Source organism: Homalodisca vitripennis, chromosome 5, assembly GCF_021130785.1.
Source record: "Homalodisca vitripennis isolate AUS2020 chromosome 5, UT_GWSS_2.1, whole genome shotgun sequence".
In the NCBI taxonomy this organism is placed as follows: Eukaryota; Metazoa; Arthropoda; class Insecta; order Hemiptera; family Cicadellidae; genus Homalodisca; species Homalodisca vitripennis.
This window is the reverse complement of record NC_060211.1, coordinates 120,416,769-120,436,468: the sequence shown is the minus strand read 5'-3', so window position 1 is coordinate 120,436,468 and position 19,700 is coordinate 120,416,769. Positions and strand designations below refer to the sequence as shown.

General features: G+C 31.5%; 1 protein-coding gene across 1 annotated transcript in view; it reads left to right on the top strand.

Annotated features, from left to right (window-relative positions):
- Positions 1-709: 709 nt before the first annotated feature.
- Positions 710-19,700, top strand: part of LOC124362810 (Ig-like and fibronectin type-III domain-containing protein 1) — a 142,036-nt gene continuing 123,045 nt past the window's right edge. Inside the window, 1 exon segment of the mRNA XM_046817637.1 lies at positions 710-893. The gene's annotated coding sequence lies outside the window, so the exon portion shown is untranslated.

Sequence of the window (19,700 nt, the reverse complement as noted above, 5' to 3'; positions counted from 1 at the left end):
AAGGAACTCTAGACCTACGAACCATTATTAAGTCATAAATGTATTTGTAAACTAGTCCCAATGATTGCTGTTTTAGAGAAACCGTTTGGTTTACTATTCTATGATAGCCATCCTTCCACAGTTGGTTTGTAAAGTACCTTAGAGGAAACTCTGTGTATATTTTATGTACATAAATAATGAGATGTATCAACATCCGGACATAAATGTAGCCTGTGTTATAAATGTGATGTTACACCTAGGCGCTGACAAAGTAAAATAAGACCCACGTTGGAATTTTGCCAGGGAAATAAACATTGCTCTTTCGTGTGTGGGTAACTAGATAAACGCGCCGGGGGACGATGCGGGAGCGTGTGCCAAAGGAATTAACCGATCCCTACCGGTCGAGAATATCAACACACCCCTACTGTGGGCACCCCTCGTAGACATCCTATCTCTGTGGTAATTCCACTCTTGACAGCTTATTTCCTCCGCTTTTTGTTCAAGACGTTCTGCTGGTAATGCTGTTAAGCTGATTTATTCCTTATTGTGCAAGTACGTGCAAGGCCAACTTGCGCTCAGCCTCACCTGACCATTGCGACAAACTTACTCATCTGTGTATTGAAACCAGCTCTTAGGAATATTTTAATTAGAGTCCAGCTTTTAACAATAGCCAGTGAAGTGGAAGTTGTCCGTCGCGTGCTTGTGCGCATGCGTCGTCTCAGCTGATCAGCGCTCGCTGCCTCAGTCGGTGTGTGTTCCCCTGTCAGTGCGGTTCTCTAGTCGTGCCCCCATCCTTGTTTGTGAGTTTGAGCGCTACTTCTTCTATCAGTAGCCTGTCCAGTTTAACAGGTCTCCTGGAACTATTGACCTGTGTCGCCTATATCGAGATATCTCCTATTTACTCTGTCATATCGGTAAGTAAACCTTTCGTCACTTACAGAACTGTTTATGTTTGATGTGATGGAAATCTTTGTTGCGCTTGTATCCTATTCAGGAAATAAATTGAAATATTTTCGACCTAATCCTTTGTACAAAAACAACTTGACGTGTTTAAAATTCGTTAGTATAGTTTACTTTTTTATGTAATACACCTAAACATGGAGTTATGTTTAAAACAAATTTTCCGTCATTGTGATGATTTTATTTCAGCTAGCTATCCATAAAATATTAACGAAAGTAGGAACTATAAGTTCAATATTAAGTTTAATATGGTAATATAAAATTGTAACAAATGTAATCAACGTATAAAGCTTCATTATCAAAAATAAATGAAACATATCCTTCATCAATGAGGTCATAACATTTGACAATTCAAATACACTTGACAGTAACTTTTACTTATGGTGTCATAATATGTTATAGTCGACTATTCAAAAAATGCATAACTTTTATAACCTTTAAATAAATGCACAAATCTAGGAAATGATTTATAAATAAAGTAGTATTTTAGATAAATAATTATAACAGTTATTGAAGTCTTTTTGTTTACATAGGATTTACACAGTAAACGATTTTCTGAGTGATCACTAAATGAGTGGTTTTTTCGTATTTCAAAAGTTTCATTTTTTGTATACTGTAATTAAAAAATATGACCTTAAAATTTACGTCATTATAACTACACAACTCATTAAAGATGTAACAATTAACGATAATATTTGGTTCCCTTCAGTTAAAACACTACCAATTATTTTAAACTCTTCAAAATTTATATTTACTAATTATATCAAATATAAATTATTTATTAATTTATACCTACTAGTATCACAAGAAACCTTTTTAGTCACATAAATTTGCAGCTATATATGCTATTGCTACATTAAGTAACATATATGAATGAATTACCTATACTATAAAAGTTATATTCTTTCTAGATGTATTACTTAACATTAAAATGTTACAAATGCTTTGGTGTTGTATTTATTATGTTTTAATGGTAGGCTTTTGATTTGCTTAATATATAACTAGGTACTGTTAAATAAAGTGTGTCATCATTTCAAAGCAGTAACAAAAGTTTAAAAGAGTTTTGACCGACTATATTTTTTAAGTGTTTACCAATACAATTAAATTTGATTTGTTATCGCCATTTACCCATCAAAGTTTACAGCTTGAAATATTACTCGAACACGTTATTTTTTAAAGTGCTTTTTAAGTATAACATAAATACACCTCTATGTGTTATCAATGTTTACGCGGAACTTAACCGACTTTGGTAAATAATGTGTCCCATCAATAAATAAAAAAACGATACATAAGAAAAACAAAATATAGATTTTTACGGATAAAATGGAAACGTTTTAATTTAGATTATTAACCGCATTATGTGTCGATATATACTTCCATTAACGGAATGGATATTTGTTCAATTGTTTCTCATTATGGTGCACGAACATATAAAAACAACGAGCTAAATTGATTTAATCGCATGTAATATATTAATATTCTGTAATTTTTATAACACAAATAAAAACAACAATACAAGAAAGTAATGAATTCATTGCAATTGAAATGAAAATAGATAACTAAATTAATGCATCCATTTAGTTGTAGTTTAATCAAATTATAAATATTGTTCTATTAGCAAACGACATAAATAAACATCATGGAAATGCTACGAGATATTATTCAGTGAACTATTGATTGAGTGGCAATATTGTGTGATGTGTCGTTGTTTAGTAAACTCACTGTTATATAACCAATCAGCGCGGATATCATACGCCAGAATCTAATCCCAGTCTGACTCACTTCTGATCTGTTAACGCTTTGTCTGGTCCGGGCATTATCCCCGAGGCTTAAATCTAGACCAGTCCAGAGCTGCTTTTGTTGTGAGTTATATCCTGAGATAAGCTCTTTGCCGTAAAGAAGCACTTTACTCAGTTAAGAAGTTAAACGCACTGCCTATCTAAAAGTTATTTCATGATTGATTATTTCCAGCAATACGGTTTTACTGAATGATTAATATATTATTTGAAGTTAAAACAAACGTTTCATAAACTCGTTAAAGAATATTTTACTAAATTAAATATTTTCAAGAGTAGGGTTAGGTTTTAATTACGCTATCAGCATGACACTCAATCAAATAAATTTAATGAATTCTATCATTTGAGAGACTGGAACATTTAATTTCAATTAATTAATTTGTCTGTCTGTCCGCACGAATTGTTGAAACCACGTTTTCTACCTTGAAATTTTGCATGGAGGTTAATTTTTTACATAGGCAGTACTAAGTTCAATGATAGTACATGTTACTCCTCTTGATTTTGAAAAGCGTAGGATAGTATTTTTATATTGGTGTTCTAGTTAACCCTGATAGAAACGAAAATATCTCAGAATAAATATTTTCTTAGACAAACTGTTTGGTATATTGTTAGACATGTAGCCTAACTACCGCAACACATGCAACATCATCTTTTAGTCACTTGGTATGTTGAAGTTTATTATTTATATCCTACTTTGAATTTAAGTTTAATGAAAAAAGTGTGAATTTATTATGTGTTGGGATATTTTGAGAAATATTTCACCAGTATGCTTAAGATTTTTTAATTATATTTGTTTTCTTCATAAACAAGAATGAGTTCTATGCTCATGAATGTCCGTGGAGTTTGGCCGAGTGTCAATGAACCATATGATTCAAAGGCTGACACAATTTGTTTTTTGTTTGCAAGCGGATGTAACAATCTCTTCTGTATATTTGACTATCTGTATGTATATTAATTGGATATCTCGAAAATTAAATGAGCTACAGAAATGAACATTTTCAGACGATCTCAACAATGCCTATTTCGCTGAGCATAATGTGACATATTCCTATCCTGTATTTTGAACTTTTATACAATTTATGATTGAAGCTGAACACCAATACACTGTATAGCGGCAGCTTATAACAATATTGTATACAAAACATAACATCTCTCTTTTCTAATTTAGCTCTTAAGTTCTATGTTTATTAAATTTATCCATAAAATTGGTATATCTGAAGTTGGCACGATAGTGTTCATAAGAATTTATTAAACCGTTATTTTCGTTAAAAGGTGTTGAAATACTGCAGATAAAATAGTTAAGTTTTGAAAAAATCCCAAATTGGTAAGTTTTTTTTTATACGTTATGGCAAACTGGGAGATTACCTCTGTACCTCTCTCTCTCTCTCTCTCTCTCTCTCTTATCAACCCATCTTTTACGATTATATCCGAAAATAATCACACGGGAAACCACAGTGAACAAATACGATTATACTCGTATTTCAACAGGCAGCTGATAGTTTGTGCAAACTTTATCACAGTTTCTTTACCGCTGCGATATGATAGTGTCTGATAACACAGGTTCTCACCGGACTTTAGCAGTTACACCTCTAAACGACAAGGTGTGTTTAACACTTTGACATGATTTCTGAAAGAACGTGTTTGGTTCATTGCCAATTTGTTTCGTTCATGGTTGACGAACAGTGAAGGCCTACTTTCACCAGATAAGTGGCTACGTTCTTCAATTTAATTATTTGTGAATACACATATTTCAACATAGTTCGCGTTTGTATTTTATATTTTTAACTATCATAATTCAAAATATTGTCAAGGGTATGAAGCAAAATAAATCAATCCTCTGCTAGAAAATTGTATTAATTTGCAATTACACACACTTGAAACTGCGCTCCCTTGCGATACCCGAATAGCGCCCCCCTTCCGACTATGCTCAATATCTGATGTTATCTTATAACTAAATAACGTCCATACAAAATTTTATTATAGTCCGTCCGTTAAAAGTCATGTCTGTAATCATGTTGTTATATATACATCTGGACGTATCCTTGAAAATAATTCAAAGATGTACTAAAATTTCTTAAACTTTAAACAAAATGGTGGCTTACAACATAGGTAAACCATAATAAAAGCCCTACTTAACAAACATTGTTTGCATACAATTAAATTAATGAAATAAATACCGTAATTCAGTAATAAAGTACACACATGAATTACACTCTTTAAATGCAATATAATTATAAAATCAATTTTATACCGTTGTTTTCATGTCGGTAGTCTTTCATATTAATAAATGCCTTTGTCTTTAAAATAAATAATTTTTACTAATAATATAACCCAATTTAAATTAAAACTCTCTATCCGTTTTAACATCAGAGAATTTATTTGGAAGAACCTATAACATCCACATTGAATTTTATTGTAATCTAGGTCAATTCTCTGCAATAAACAAACGGCAGAAACATCACAAACAAATATAAACAGTGTTTGTTAAATCTGGGACAGTTTATTGTGAATGGGCTAGTACAAAGGAAACGTCCAATTAAAATATTGATAAAAGACAAGTGTGCTTGTGTTTGACGTTGTGCTCTCGTTGTCGTAGTCTTGTTAGCATTATTCCCTGTTCTACGTCACGTCGCGTCTTATCGATCTCCTGTGTTGTTCTAGAAAAAGGTTCAAATGAATAGCATCTAATATCAAAGTTTAGACTGTTATATATTTCTTATTATAATTTTATCAATTTGTAACGACTAATGTGTATAAATAAATTTGAGTATGTGTGTGTTTTCATAGAGGACGTTACCATGTTACAAATTTAGACCTGGCTGAGCAAGCATATCAACGACGGGCTGAAAAAAATTTTGTTCTGTTTATCCATCCCAAGATGGAAGTGACATACACACTGGATTTGATTTCATTTCTATATATTGCACATATACGTCTGTGGTGATGCAACATGGGTTAACAAACAAATTTATATTAGTCTTATTTTTAACTATGATAACAACGTGATCACATTATTATATGAACAAATTTTGAATAGAATTTGTTAAACGACAGGAGAAACATATGGTTTTATGCGTGTGATATTTAGTGGATTGATTGATAGGGGACCTTTTATAATTTTGTGGAGTCCATCTATGGTCCGTTTCATCAGTTTTTTTGAATGTTGAAATTATAGAGGTCGAATGTGAAATTAAATCTGGTTTGAATTAGCAAAGCTCATAACTCTAGGGAATGTGTCAATAATGGATTGAGCTTTCAAATGTTGTATATTTTCCTTTTCTATTACTAAGGGTTCTACAGAAATTCCTATTAAGTCATCGTGTCTGTCTATCAGCCGGTACGTATATTTTATGATGAATATCACAAGAATTAATTGAGCTATAGACTCAATATTTTTCATGCAACGTAAATTCCTAATGAGCAATGTCGTATTTAATTATATGCACGTGGTTGAAACCTTTGTATAGCCTTACTACACGCCAAATATCTATAAAACTATTTCTATGTATATTTACTATTATGCCTAAAACATTTATAGGCGAGAATATATTTGATGAAGGTGCTAGCTTATTCATCTTATTTTTCTGAGCAGAGTTGAGGCAAATCATTTTCTAGTACATTTCATTGAGAAATTTTACATCTATTAGGTATAATATTTGTAATATTATGGGGCAAAAGCTTGTAAGGTTATTTATAATCTGCAAAACTATTCATTGGGAATATGAAATTATTTAAAATGTTTCGTAGAAGTTTTAAAATATTATTATACATTAACAAACAGAAATCATATTTATGTATATTCATACTAAGAGTAATACATATTTATAATTAATTAGGTATACTAATAATATAATTCTTTATTTAAATTTAATCAAAGATTTTTCTTCTTCAACATAGCAACGTGCAGTCGGGACATAATGTATATTGCCCATGGAAAATCGTTATTAACGGCTGTTCAACAAGCAAACTGCTCGACAAGCTAAGGGTTGATACGTGGCCTGCCACCCCGGCTGGGACGCAATTAAAACTTTACTTATCATGCGTCATCTTCGATAACTACTTCAGATTCGACTTCAACTTTTCTTATTCATACTCGAATTGACACCACAAAATTTACAAGTCTCCGTCATTGCATATATTTTTACTGATTTAAATATAATAATTAAAAAATGATATTTATTAATTACCTTATATTAAAATTATTATTGACTAATTATTATAACAACCCCTTATTATTAATAGTATTAATTTGGGGAATACCCCAACTAATTAAACGAGCCAAGTTTGTTACTGATAATGCTTCATGCTTGGCAATCAGCTTTGGGAAAAATATGTTTAACATTGTTTCATCCACAATAAAGAATCAAGTAAGAAATATTGTATCCCAATTACTTAATTTTGACTTATGCAATATCACTACAAGCTGGTAATTTTAGTAACCTCTCACAAATTACCAGACTGTGTTAATGTTGTTTATAACTAAATATATAGTGTTGTAAATCGTGAGGGATCATAATTTAAACAAAATGTCACGTATTAATCTTATTTTCGGTATTAGTCTTATTAGACGGTTTTCTTTAACCTAATATTTATTAAGCATATTTTGATGTGATATATATTGTGGCCCATATATGTGTGGCTTTTTTCTTCCTGTTTTTATTATGTTGGATAAATGTGAAATGTATTTGAATTATCATGAATACAACAGAATTCAAATTTTATTAATTTAGGAAGGATATAGGGTTTTATAGGAAATAGTTTCCGATAGCAATATATTAAGTATAGAGCCTCTAAGAGCAGCAGCGTAAAATTATGTGTCCGAGATTGTTTAAATCAGTCCTGACTTTCTGAGATAATCGAGTTGTCTAACCTAGTTTTTTTTGTTATACTGGATCTAGAAATGTGCATATCCGGAATCCATACAAACTTGTTCTATCTAGGTTGGCATCTATTTTTTCAGATTGATTTCAAAATATGGTTTTAGAGTAGTTTTCTAATGTTATACCTATACTTAACTAGGTATACTTTATACTTACTGACTACTAGGTTTGATTTATTCAGCTCTTCTGTTAATACCATGTTTTAGATAACATTTATAATAAATATTTAAATATTATGTCACAGTAATACGTTTAAAATTGTTCTCTGTTTTGTTTGTTTGTTAGTTTGTTTTTTTATGATGACTACCTTTAGCATTAATGTACGAAACTAGTTACATGCAATTGAGGTATAGTAATAACACTTGCCGTCTACTATATTCAGTAAGACAAGACTGGAATTCCGTACGCACAGAAATTTTAAAGATCTTCGGCCACGTTTCCAGACTGATATTTAATACGGATATAGATAAGTAAAGCAGCATCTTGTCAGATATTTTGAAGAAAAATCGCAAAGCAAATTAAGGATGTTCTAAATTACAAGAAAAGGAGGTTGGGATGCGATAGTCTTCATCAGTCTCAGTGGACAGGAAAAGCATGGTTCTATCAGGTCAAGGTTTCCTAATAGCTTCTCGCAAGGTAAGAACATCACACTTACCGTAATCCTCAGCAGCGAACTGAGCAGCTGATTGAACTGATTGTTGATCGAATTATCCTCTTACTCCAACATTTGCGGTTAGAGAGGTGTTTCCTCCGGGCATACAATGGGTTGTCCATACGTGCATTAAGTGAATACGGCAGTTTGATAAAAACACGGCATATACCTACGTGAGTATCAAAATTCTCAAAAGCACTTAATCACGATTCCACAAATGTGTTCACTAATAGGGTTTACTTAAAGCTTAAAATTTACAAAGTATTAATTAGTTGTACAGTTTCAAAAGTAATTTATAATAGTTATTATTTTCCAAAGTCATTAAAATATAATCTTAGAGCGTGAACTTGTACAAATTTGAGTAACACGTTCTTTCAGTATCTTGTAATAAATGGAATAGTAATGATCTGTCAAAATGATTATACAAAATTGTGATTGATAATTTGTACTCCAATTCTGTCTATTTAAGCTCACACTAACATATATTCTACCATATTGGCAATAAAGTAATGCTATTCCATACATTAAATTAAATTTAGTAAGTTTGTGGCATATTGTGTATTATTGTATTTTTTATTACATATAATTGTATCATACAATGTTGTATAGTAATATATCGACATATTTTGTTTATCAGAACTCTTATTAATTTAATGAAAATTTTTTGTTATAAATAAATGCTTTCAAAGTATATAAATATCGAAAGTAATCGTTTTTAACATACAATGGGTCAGTGAGTGGGCTATCAAACTGATATGAATAGCACGTGTATTGCCTCAAATGTGTTACAATTTTATCATAAACCTTATCCATTTCAGTCAATAATACTCTTTGCCCTCTCCATTTAAAAGATGGCAAAGTTAAGTATCCCAATGCATTGTACAACGTAATTACGATATTTATGTTGCTATTATATACAGTTAATACCGGTACAGGTACATTAATAATAATATCATTATTCAAACTTATTATTCAAATATTGTTAAAAGCCAACTTGTGAAATAAAAAATCTACGATAAACACTAGAATATTATTTGAATTTAATATAATCTTTAAGCATATCCGTTTATGTTTGAGCTTATATCACAATACAAGTTTTAAAAAAAATTTTGGTATATTTCTGATGAGTTTACAAAACTACGTATTCAACTGATGTATGGATACAACAACTAGATGACTAAATATTTTGTAAAAATCTTCAATGGCTTATACATTTTAATGGACGAAATGATAATCAACATAAATTATAATCCACTAGATGTTTGGAATCTATTTTGTATGGTAAGGAAACTACGTCACAAACAGAGATATGTGAAACAATACTCTATAAAGATTGCTGTTAAGATTGTGAATTCATTTATATTATCAGGTATTTATAGCTTGAGTGTTCAGTGAAACCTCTCCCGCCAATTTTTTATGGATGAAATCCGACTTCAGTCGGTCGAACAAGGTTATCTGAAGGGTAAAGATTTTGGGTGAATCTCCTACCTCTAGTAATACCCATTTTGTCTAACAGATGTAACAATGATACCTTTGCGTCGGTACTGAAAATGGTACAGAACTAGTCTATTTGGAATTAGATTTATGGTTTTATGGTTAACCTTATTGAAACAATAAAACACAGAAAAAGATTAATTAGTATGCTAACCTAAAATTGTTGTAGAGGTTATTCAAATTAAATTTCTCAGTAACCTACCAACATGAAGTTACTTTGCTGAATTAGTTGGTTTTAAACATTTTAGCTTAGTCTGCAATCTTAGCACAAAAAACGAACGACAAACCAGATTTTTACTATGTTTGTTAACCGAGAGGTCTTTCTTTTACTCCCAGAGATTATAATTTTCAATTTTATTTATATACAATTGATTCAAATCTCATGAATAGTCATGGCTCTCTAACTGTTTCAACTGTTCAACTGTTCTTAAATCTTCGTTTAGATTTCCAGAAAACTAATGGAAACTTAAGGGTGCTGGAACACCACGGTAAATATTTAAACTAATTAGGCTGCAATTAGAATGAAAGCATTGTTCTGAAATATTACACTGGTGGGCTCGAAATAAAGTAATATTTTACGTTATTTTGAGTAAATAAATATTGTTATATCTACATGTTTTCTACTTGTACCGTTAATATACAGTGAAGCGGTGTTTATGTTGTGTAAACTAATTCAGTTCTTCATTCTTAAATCATTATCTGTTAGATTGTGTTATTTTTCTTAACTATGAACAGTTGTACTTAAAATAAACCATAAAGGCTAGACTTTAAAGAATCAGTTAAAGATAATTTTTTCTTCCTATACAAGAATGTGCATGACAAGACCCTCCTTTCGTAACCATATTAAACTTACTATGAAAATTTTTCCTCCCTTGACAATATCTTGTCCTAGATTAAACTATGTTTACAATTTGTCTTAGTTATTTTGGAAAACCTGTAACGTTAATTATATTCCGACGTAAATATGGTGTTACGCAAGACTTGTATGACTAACATTTACTAGTTGAAAACTTGTATTGCATTTACCCCGCCTAAGTAAAATAACAAAGTATTAACAATAGATCTACATATTTCAAGCCATTGATACAGGAATGGGTTATGTATAGCTGTTGTTATTATATTCCTCCTTAGGTTGGAATATAGCATTGTTGGAATATAATCGTGTAAGTAATATGACCCCAAACATTATTTTACCCATGACGTGAGCACGTTTTGGCACGTTTTAAACTTGTTCTGAACAGTTGGTCTGCGGCCGGGTGGGAGAGCTGGGCACTCTACTGTCACGAATCCTCACAAGGACAGCAGTCTGCGGACCCGGGGTCTGTCATTAGTTGATGGCCCATAATAGCGACCGGCTCAGACACGTAAGAAGCTCAATTTTACCTGTCCTCACCGAGTCCAAGGACAAATAACCACATAACTATACGGATCTTAGGTTTTGTAATCACTGAAAAAAGAGTAGGCCATTTTCCTTAATCGTGAATCACCTATGATGAGTATGATGTAAAAAACAAATTGTTTACTTTTTGCCATTGTATACTGTACTTGTAGAGATCTGCCACTTTCATTGGTGCTTGAATAGCAGATAATGGTATAATGTGCGTTTAGTTATGGTTTTTCTATATTCCGTTAAATAATAATAAATTATTTTAATGCTGTTTTACCTGAGTTGGTAAATGTTTATACAATTTTCTTGGTCGATACGTATTCTAAAGTTTAAAAAATGCAAACTGAGCGCATATTCCTATGTTTAAATAGCACAAATACATTACCAACTTTGTAATGAAATAAATTTATAATCCTGATCTAACACATTCGTTTAAATATCTACCAATATTCAAAACAAAACATTTCCAAATCATTCTTAAAATAAAAGCCATATTAAAATAAACACGTGGATATATTCAACTGAACCCCTTCATACTCTTAAGTAAGAAATCTGAAAGAAATTGGGATAGATTTGGAGGCTGGTAGAAGCAGAGAATATTCGGTATTGCGGAGTATGTTACGGTAGAGTGGAAGGCGTTTGATACGAGATGAAGCTGTAATCGCTCTATTGATACGTGGCGAGCGATATACCGGTAATCCAGGCTACGGGTCGTTGCCACATGCAAACACGCAAATATTGGCACATTCTACGCACAGTACCTCTTCGAGTGAGATTATACGGTGTATGTTGTCAATATTTACTAACACTGACGTTCATGCTTATATACAATAACATTAACAATTTTTAAAAGTCTTTTAATATGTTTACTTGAGTAGCCAAAATAACACATGCAGACATTTTTGAGTGTCTGATATATACATATATATACGTATATATAATCACTCAAAATGCTTATTGACTATAAATCTGAAATAAGTGTCCTGACTGATTGCCAGATTCTTTAACGCCTTGTAAAAACAATAAAATTTGTATATATACAATTCGATACGTTTAACTTTAACTAGACGCGTAGTAAGGGATCTACTCATATTTCTATCCGACATTTTGGCTCTACCACACAAGCCTCTCAAGTTGCGAAAATTTCAATGAGAAATCCATTGTAGCATATTATCATTAATTGAAAGAGCCTGTTAAATACTATCAACTTTTCCTTCTAAATATTTGTAAATTACAGCACAAACCATATCTTTCAGTAGTTTAAGTCATAGCTTATCCTGGATATCAAATATATCTTGTAATTCTAAACCTTTCTGAAATTCAGAAATTTGCTGATGACACATAGTATATTCAGATAAGGAAGTTAGAATGTTTGTTTCAATATATATTTCTAACTCAAAATGTTAGCAAATATGAAGTATGCAATACTTGAGAAGTAGTGTAATTCAAATGTCGAAGACACATTTATTTACCCCTTAGAATACAGATTTAAAGACAATCATACGGAACACCAAGACAGTTTTTGACAGAGATAAGTTTTAAGACTTGAATAAGTGTATCGTCTTGATCGGAACAGCAAAGCAAAGTTAACTGCGGCACAAGAAATATCTTGGACCGGAAATACATTGCAAGGGTCGAAAGTAAATAATTTATGACCGCAGTAGTCCTCGGTTTCTCAAAATTGTGGATGTATACATATTTTATTAGTCGGAGAAACAATGAAAACTGAATTATGACATTGGAAATGTCTTAGACCACACTAAAATGTAACGGTTATAAGTATACACATTTTTATATATTTTCTTTATCGCGGTATCGGTCAAACGGAAATGTAATTTTATCGAACCAGAAGTGCTTACACACGTGGAAACGCTAGGGGTACGAACCACAAGCTATTGAGCTTAACTTATGACCTGTAACCTTAAAAACACTGATATGATATGTACTAAAAGTATACTTACATACGTTTTTATGCTAAATAGAGCTCATCATCTAATAATGGAAAACTAAGATTAATCCACAGTGTGATGTTACTTATACAAAAAGTCACGCTTTTAGAAAATAACTTTTCAGGGTTTCAAAACACTATCCTTTAATTCTAAAATGCATCAGAAGGTTTGAATAAATTTCAGCGATATTGACTTAACTCAGTAATGTCAACCGAAAAAGAATATTCCCATGGTGTCCCTGTTTTTGAACAGGAAATTGCGTGTTAGGTCACGGGTAAATGCTAGTTTTATATGTTGCCATGTCAAAGTTCAATATATTTTATATAAAGATGGAATGTTACGTACATGCAGGTAATTAGATCACCAGCTCTTTGAAAGGAAAGCTCATTAGAGGACTAGTCTTTTCTTTAGTTAATATTTCAGAGAGACACCTGTGAGACTTGTGTTCATAAACATTTGATGTTATCTTGACATGTGTAATCCTTAAGACTTAACACGATAAATTAATTCTCCGAGCCTTGTGTATTATTAAGTTAACTTGGTACGAGGTGTGCTTGTTTACAACTTTACATATGCATATTTCTTTGATTACTAAACCTAACATTTTGCTCAACTACTTCCTCTGTAGTACTCTGTACATTCCATAACGGAAGTGTTGAAGCTGGATAAGAATAAACGTGAACATTAGAGGCCCGCCAGTAGGGAAGGAGAACGAGACTTTTATTGGAATAGCAGTTGATTTACTGCCTTCATTATCCAAGAGAAAATTAAATAAAAAGGTTTTAAGCCTCAAACGGAGGACCGCTAATTGCTCCCATTATTTCTTGAAATTGCCGGACAAACCCTTGAGCCCACATGAACATCATTCATCTCTTTAATCGTGATATTCTACCTTACAGAGAAATTTGTAATCTTACCAGCAATTTCTCACGTGAGTGAGTACTTTTAATGATAACTTTTCGTCTAGTAGAAAGTTTCGCTTTAATTAGCGGCACATTAAAGTGAACATACCGCATTCTGTGGTGTAGCGAAAACTATTACAAATGTAGATAGCGTCTGGTGGGCATATAAGTTGGAGAGTGAGGAACTGTAGAAGCTTGTCAATTGTGTCGTCAACATTGCTGTTGAATATGTATGGATTTAACGCCAGAGTGAGCTGCTCTGTTGGTTGTATCCTGCAGGCAGTAATGTGTGCTTTCAAACTCTTCCAGTACAGGTGTTATAACTGGTCAGAGAGATAATATTTTTAAATTTATGAACGATATAAAAGTTGTACGGATTATATGCTTTATAAACGCTAGTCTTATTTTTCGGTCACAAAGTACATTTAGGGAATTTCGAACTCAAGTGCGAATTGATACTGCAAACTTTCAGACCTGAAGACTTTAGGAATACATTAAGTTGAAAGATTTTTAAAATTTAGTAGTGTATATGCAGGAAAAAATACACAGGACTTTTGTTTCCAAGTCAGTTGAATACATTCATTTCGTATATTTTTTTTTGAATAAATGTTAATGATAAAATAATAAAATGGTTAAAAAACCAACAAAACGAACTAGTAAAAAAATTTAAAATCTAAAATATTACTCCCTCATCATTTTATAGCTAGTTTATAGCTGTTTTTACTGGTCTGATGTTTCGAAACATGGTATATTTTTGCCTCATATGACCATTATTAAGTGAAAACCTTTTGGTTGTGTAAATATATATATATATATATATATATATATATATATATATATATATATATATATATATATATATAGTGAAATAAGGATAACATTTTGTATTTCATATTTAAGAGTGCGCGCGCGCGCACGCACGCACACACACACACACACACACACATATATATATATATATATATATATATATATATATATATATATATATATATATCATTTATATTTAAATGAGACTCTTCTATCAAAACAAGCGTAAAACACTTAAGGAATAAGATTTCACAAGATGGTCATCACTACAGTCAGTCAGCTATGTAGAATTACTTATGAGCTATATGTTTAAGAACACTCTTGTCATTGTATTTTAACATTTCATACTAATTACCCGACGATCCATATTAAATTAATCTATAACAACTATTAAACTATTAACCAAGCGACTTGCGATTACCGCTGCATTTAGATACTTATTAAACCCTTTAAATCGCAAGGTAAAGATCTAAAAACTATGCCAATACTATTCAATGGTGATATAATGAAATATTAATGGCTCTACTTCAATATCCTATGTAAGTATTATACCATAACAGAAGGTAATTTTAAATTAAAAACCAGTAAATAAATTTTTAAAAACCTAGCATCCACACTTTCTCACAGTATTAGTATTTTATCATGTTAATTGTTGCTCTAATCTTTTCAGGAATTGTTGTTATGACACTAACATTTACTATTTACAGTATTTGTACGATAAAATGTTTATATGCAAATAATAAATCCATGAAATCAACAAAGCAACTATTTTACTAACTATTTTGAGCTTGAACTGTCCTAATTATAACGGTTGTTTATAGAGAAACGAACTTTGTGGTTTATGTGTAGAAAGAGGCTTCATAGAACGTTGGAAGTGTTTTCTGGTCGAAATGAAAGGAACATGAAAAAGAAACATATAAAAGTAGAAGGAGAAGAGGAGAAGATCTCAGGTAAATAACAAGCCTCGACTCCAGGGACCTTTAAAATTACAGCCTTTCAAGAAACGTCGCCAATTAGGAGTTAAGTGTCTGGAGTAAATCCTCGTCGGTTCTTTGTACACGGTGACATGTGTTCATCGTCATCACTTTTACTCCAGTTTTGGCAAGAGATGATTCTTATTATTACTACACTTCATAGTGTTTATTATGTTTTAAAAGCAATAAATAAAACGTGTGGAACGAACAGAAGAATCCTTTGTGAATGAGTATACAAGGCTTTTCTGTGAACCAGAGATGAAAAAACAACTGCAGATAGTATTGAGGCAGTTTATTGAACAGTACAGTAGGGATTGAACTGGTGTAATCCGATCTGATCAATCAGCGGACAGTCTAGCCTAACAATTCATTGTGGGTAGTGTACAATCATTCGAGACAAACACCGGTTCCGGAGAGCCGGTGCGACGCTGCAGCATTGACAATTCGTCCAATCCCATCTGATGTTGGTTAACAAACATCAAACTGGGAGTAGAATATTCAATTCCAAATTTTTCTTAGAAGAATTATTTTGGTGGATACTTGTAATAAATGTAATCCACGCACAATTAATTTCACTTTTTCATGGCGCCCAATTCTACATTTCTCGTAATATTTGATTTCGTTTATATTTATGTGGTTAATTTTATCAAAGCAATTGTTTATCTTCACACTATGAATTACACAATTATCTTCCATAATTAAGGCAGCGGTCTGTAAAAAGACTAGAACAATCTTACCTTGTATCGACCAAGATTTTGTCGTGGAATATTTTTTTTTTGTTTTGTACTCGTAGGTTTTTGCCTTTAAGGCTCCTGAAATTAATTTCTATGTATACATCTTTCCATGATTATGTTCACCCCATTTAGGTATAATTTTATGATTTTTAACCTTAAACCCTTATCCAGAATTCGCTACAAATTATTTAGAGTAAGACGTTTTTCTACGGAGAATGCAAGCATGATTTCCAGCACCATGAGAGGGTACCGGTCTAGTGGGAGATTCTAAAAAAACTGCTAACGTGATATTTTTGTAACATAAAAAAACTCGAATCACTGGCTGTTATTAAGTTGTGAAATGTCAGTACTTTTTTATAAAGGAAAATAAAGTATCTGTGGAGACACTATTAATTTTCTTCATTCACCTCTTCAGATGAATATTTCAATAATCAGAATGCACATATCCGATTAAAATATTGTTAATATATACAGGAACTAAGGCAATAAAATATATCTAGACTAATTCTACGCTATAACCACTAAAATTTACTTAACCTATTTAGTACCATGCCTAATTTATACATACATACATTTATGCCATTCATAAGTTATAAATATTTTGCATTCCATCAATTCAGACGTAAATAAACGTACAACCTTATAGTACAGACAAGAGAGAGAAGTACAGTAATTTTGTAAGTGAGAGTTTTTCTTAAACACCGACTTTTTAATTTAACCATTGCGGAACAAACTGTGCTCATAACTGCTTAGATTAGTTACGTCTACAACATTCATAGGATGGGATGATAGATGTAATACAATACCACAAGTGCTCCTTAAGTTATTTAGCAAATTCGTAGGTCATGTATGAATTGTTCATTCTTAAGAATAATTTACACCACAATTTTATTTTATAATAACACACATTCCACTGCAGTAAACATTCCATGAAATTTCTTTAAAATAATTGATACAATAATGACGAATCAAATTCCATAAATTCCATCCTCAAAGTGTCCTTTTTTACTTGTCGTTTCAAGAATAAGAATATATTTATAGAAGTTAGCTTCTTTTAACTAGATAAAACGTGCCTTAATAGTTAAATATGTTATGCCTGCACGAGCACATTACCACTGTAGCCCTGAAAAGAGCCTTTTATAATCGTGATAGTTCAGATGCCAATGTCATTCATCTAGCGGTATCCTGAGAGCGCGTGGAGAAAAGATGGCTAATGACTTCAGACACCAAAAAATATCCCGCTCAGAAGAATCACATATTGGTACTAGTGGTAAACTTACAGGAGTATTCACAGCATGTTCTCCAGCAAAAGCATCCTTGGCAAGGAGGAGAGCAAGTTGCAAAGTTACCTATCCCTGAGATGTTTTACAGAACTATTTCCATCACTTGTATGCTAAATAGAATGGTGTCTATCCCTTCCGTGGTGGGATGATCGGTGTCTATCTCAGGCAAGAACGATAGAATGGTGTCTATCACGTACGTAGCGCAAAATATGTATTTATGTATTGCATTTTGGATAGTAAAGTGAATATCCGTAGCAGGGTACGGAGATAAAACTATGTCTATCCATAAAAAAGTAAATATCACGTACTTTATCTTTAATAAAATATGTTTCATTCAGATAATTATTATAATGAACTAGAACCTACTTAAAGCTGACATAATCAATGAAATCGCATTGCTCAGTTCTGGATATCAATTTGCCAATAATGCTTGCGATGAAGAGGTAATATATATATATATATATATATATATATATATATATATATATATATATATGTATGTGTGTGTGTGTGTGTGTGTGTGTGTGTGTGTGTGTGTGTGTGACTTTTTTATCGTCATTACATGTAAGCTTTATAATGGTTTATTATTTACCTGGCTCTAGTTAAACCGGAGAATTCTATAAGCATCAGTGTAACTTTCTGTTTCAGATATTTTCTCAATTTCCACTATTTGCAGAAAGTTACATTATTTTCATAATTCTCTTCTATTCTGCGGAGATATGAACTTTCAAAAAGAACGTTAGATATTATTGTAGACCATTCGGACCAATAATGTTAGTTGTCTAAGGATATATAAGACTAACTTTTAATATGGTATAGGTGTTGATAAACATTAAAATAAACTTTTGATCCGTAAACCAATAAAATTGCAATCGGTGTTATGAACTGCACCTGATAAAACTGCTAAAGTATTGGAGGAATAACAATTATTTTAAATAAATAATGTTGATTAACATTAATTTCAATATAAATTAACAAAAGACTTTTGGCATTTGAGTATATTCATTCCGGTTACGTTTTTTCCAATTGAAATACATTATTATCAACTACACAGATCTCTTCCTCTTCTCTGCATTCAGTATTTATAAATAACAATTGGATTAGAGTCATCAAAGAATTGTATTTATAATTTTCAATCCCTGTTATGAAACGTATTATATGATTAGATAAATACTTAAGTTGTTTTGAAACAGGTATATTTTTATATTTCAATGACATAATATTTTATTTCACTAATATAAAAACAATTTTATCTGCTTTATTGTAGAGTATAACATTTTACATACATTAAATAAAATATATTGCTTTTTGTATATCAAAACTGAGTTTTATGTTCTGAGAATTCGGTGCAGATCCTGTATCAAGTACAATATAAACCGACTAGTGCAAACAATGACCTAACTCACTCTTTAGTAGTAGAAGGAAGTCGTGTTCACTCCAATCAGTGGTCAGCTCAACCTAATCATCTATTGTTTAAGAAGCATCCAAGAACCTAGACGACTTCAGCTACCTTTAACTTGCAGTGCTTGGCCACTCCGATAATTTGAATTACTCTTATATAATCTCTTTCACGTAACAAACTAACTCCAAAGTTTCATTAAACTTTTATAAATTAGGAATATAAATATTACCTCAACCGTAATTCTATCCTTTTTTATTATTGTTATAATATGACTCTATTTGTTTAGAAATTTATTTCTTCTGTGATTATATCGTAGCCATTATTTTGACCATAACATTAAAAAAGAAGTGTTTGATAACATTCAATCGATTCTTAAGTAGGGATGTTAAATATAATTGAAATCGATGTTTTTTATATATATATATATATATTAATCTGCATACAAAGTTTCAAGTGTATAGGTCAGTTCGTTCTTGACGTATCAAGTAGAAAGACATA